The sequence below is a fragment of the Scardinius erythrophthalmus genome, assembly GCF_964197995.2.
Source record: "Scardinius erythrophthalmus genome assembly, chromosome: 22".
In the NCBI taxonomy this organism is placed as follows: domain Eukaryota; kingdom Metazoa; phylum Chordata; class Actinopteri; order Cypriniformes; family Leuciscidae; genus Scardinius; species Scardinius erythrophthalmus.
The window spans coordinates 15,587,234-15,590,647 of NC_138242.1; the positions used below are offsets into that span (position 1 = coordinate 15,587,234).

The window sequence follows — 3,414 nt, forward strand, 5'->3', positions numbered from 1 at the left end:
CTGAAATGTGGGAGGTGGGTGTGGAAATACTCCAAGGAACCATCCACACCAAAAATCACAGTCGCACCCAAAGAGACAGCTACATGGCTTCCCGGTATAGTACCGGATCCAAATTGCACACCTAACGAGCCAAAACCAAAAACTTTTGTGTGGACCAACTGAAAGGAAGGAACGTATTGTGTCGGAGAATGTTCACATAGCATAGACAATTTCACCAATCCAAACAACTGTTCATGGACTGTTACGTATTGTTTTAATTTGACCACCTGTGGATACACTAAACCCAAAAAGTGTCCAGAATTGCACTCAATTCCTCCTGGTGGACTGATTAGAGGAATCATTAACAAGACTTTATTACATGAAGTAAATTTGGTAATGACACATGTGACTTACAACATTTCCAACCTACTCTCTGCCTATACAAAACATTGTAATGTTAATGATGAGTCATATGCTTGGCTACAGTCATGAATCGATGACTTAATTTCTGATTACAAAGACCAACTTGCCATCCCAAATTCCACCTGCTCGCTCAAAACGAGACCTGCTCAGTAGTATGGCAGGCTTATTCAGATCAATTAATTCAGCAGCCAACACCTACAAAATAGCCAAACAATCCCAATTCTCCATGTGGTTGACAGACCAGATGGCCGCTGGTTTCCAACACATCACCAATAGCAATGATAAGATTATCAAAGTGGTTTGATCCGAAGCGCAGGCGCTTCTAACAATCAGCCACACACTGTTCAATCAGACCCGTACCATCGAATGTGACTTAGACTGCAGATCATATGCACAAGATTTGTTCACTGCAACAAGACAGGAAATTTTAGTCCTTCGTCTTCACAAGACCCCGACACATGTTTTGAATGATTTAATTGAGGTTTTAGACTTGCATAGATGGTTCTCTTCAGAAAAAAATGAAAAATGTTAAATATTCAGAACTGTTATCCACAATTATGATGTATACTGGAAACAAATGTATTGGTTACATTGGGTTTTTTGCCACTTTTCCTTTAATCCACCCAGACCAAGTTTATCCAAATTCCACTACTATTCGTTCCATTGGCATGGTAGTTAAAGATCAGGTAATTAAATGGGATCACCTCACTGGATATATGACTTTGAAGGGTACTGAGACCTTGTTTACCAGTCGCACTTGTTGTCATGAAACTCAAAATGATGTTGTCTGTACATGTAACACATTGCAGCCTTTCTCTCCCAATGATAGCAAACTCATAAATGTTGAATCGTTGCATGGCCATTCAAATGCTGTTCAAGTGTCTCATACACAGTGGTGCGTCATCAGTGAGATGAATTCGTTCACATATGGAGGACTGACCTGCCCTGCTAATCACTCCTTTTGCTTGGAAGTGACAGAGGACTTTTCTATGGGCCAGATCGACATCCTCGGTAGGATGCCAAAGGACGCAGAGATCTCCCCATGGTGGGACAACACCTTTTATGAACACGGAACACAAGCTTTGGTCAACACGATGGACTTGGTACAGAACGTCATCCTCCAAACAGAATACCACCTCTCTCAAGCGCAAGTGGAGACAAACTTGGCACGAAAGACTGCACAGATTCTGTCTAGGTCATCTACCCGATCCACACAGACTGCATACACCTGGTGGGACTGTGTACTTCAAGGTTGTGCGGTTGGAAGCTCACTCATCTTCTCCTTCACTCTATTCCAATGTTGCTACTTCAGACACCTCATCAGATAGGTAAAAGCATCCACCAACACTATCTTAACTCTCAGCCCCTTAAAGCTTGCCCACCTTACAAAGACTGAAGTGGCACCGCAGGAAACCCTGTGAGTGGCCCATGGTGCCAAAATGATGCCAACAAGTCTGGGCTACCCCTTGAGAAAACAAAAGGCTCTCATGAGAATTAACATTTGAACTCTCTCTTGTTATAAAAATTGGTTATAATATAAAAAAAGTTATAAAATATGAGAAATGTGGTGTGCTCCTCCCCCAGATCCTCCATTCAATCCTGTATGTAAATAAGTATTCTTCTACAGGTATCAAGAACCCATTCAATTACAAATTCTGATCCCACAGTTGTGAACCCCTCAATAGGGGGACCAAAATCTAATTATAAAGACAAACACCACCATTTGGTAAGCATATTGAGTTATCTGGGTTAATAAGGAAAATTGGCAAAAGGTTTGAGGAGTCTGTAGGTTGACTTCCCACACGATCGCAGTTTTCGTTGCCAGGTAAATATTTCTATAGACCTTATGCGCCAGAGAAACAAGGGCGCCGCCATCTTTAGAATATTGTCTTTGAACTTCCGTTTTTGCGGTCGCTCTGTATATTACTATGGCATTGCTGTCCAGGAGTAATTCGCTTATGAAGTGGATTTACTTAATATAAAGTTAACAAAAGTTAACGAAAGTTATCATCAGGATTGTAATGTTTAAACCAGTTGTCTTAACAAATGTCAGGAGACCGGGAAGATTTTAAAACGAGCCGTTCATTCATAAATACGCAAGATCGCTGTGAAAATAAAACCGGAAGTCAAAAGACAACAAGCGCAGCGCTGAAAAGGGGCGGGGCTACATAAGGTCTATAATTCCTCGATTTACGAATTGTTGTTGTTATATTTGATTGACCGATGATTTTATTCTATGAATTGGATTTTCAATTATTGTTCTATTACCTGGTCAATAAATTGTAAACATTTGATTTTATTCTGACTGACTCTGAAATTGTTTTCCCAAGTAGATTAAATGGATTCGTATGTTGCCGCAAGTTTTGCGTCAGATTAGTGACGACTAATATTTGGCACCAATTCAAGTGTACTTGGTTTGCAAAGACAAGAAGTGAATTTCCGTTTAGAACAGCAAATGTTGCTTGTCTTACCTCTGTTTTTAATGTAATGTTACTTTAGATAAGTGTACGTAGGAAACCATGGCATGGCCAATCCAAAGCTATTATAAGAGAAGTAATGTTGGTCATCTTATATCTGTAATAGTGGCCATACCTCTACTGAAGTAAGCGTTAAGTTAAATTCAAGTGTATGCGGTTCCATGGGGGCTATACCATTTACATTTACATTTAGTCATTTAGCAGACGCTTTTATCCAAAGCGACTTACAAATTAGGACTAAATAAGCGAGTCATCTAAAAGAGGCAAAAACAACAACAACGCAAGGAGTGCTCAAAATACGAAGTTCAGACATTATTCAGAGTAGCATAAGCCTGATAAGTGATGTTTCAAAGGGAAAGGAATTTTTTTTTTTTTTATGAGGTTAAGTGCTCACGGAAGAGATGGGTTTTCAGCTGTCTTTTGAATGTTGTCAGGGATTCTGCTTTCCGGATGAGGGAGGGGAGTGCGTTCCACCAGCATGGAACTGTGAATGAGAATGTTCTGGAGAGTGATTTTGTGGCTCTCTGTGATGGAA

General features: G+C 40.2%; 1 pseudogene across 1 annotated transcript; it reads left to right on the top strand.

The window, feature by feature from the left end:
* Positions 1-375: 375 nt before the first annotated feature.
* LOC308682821 lies at positions 376-1,845 on the top strand (annotated as a pseudogene). Its single transcript has one exon. The product of its transcript is annotated as an uncharacterized misc_RNA (transcript).
* Positions 1,846-3,414: the final 1,569 nt, after the last annotated feature.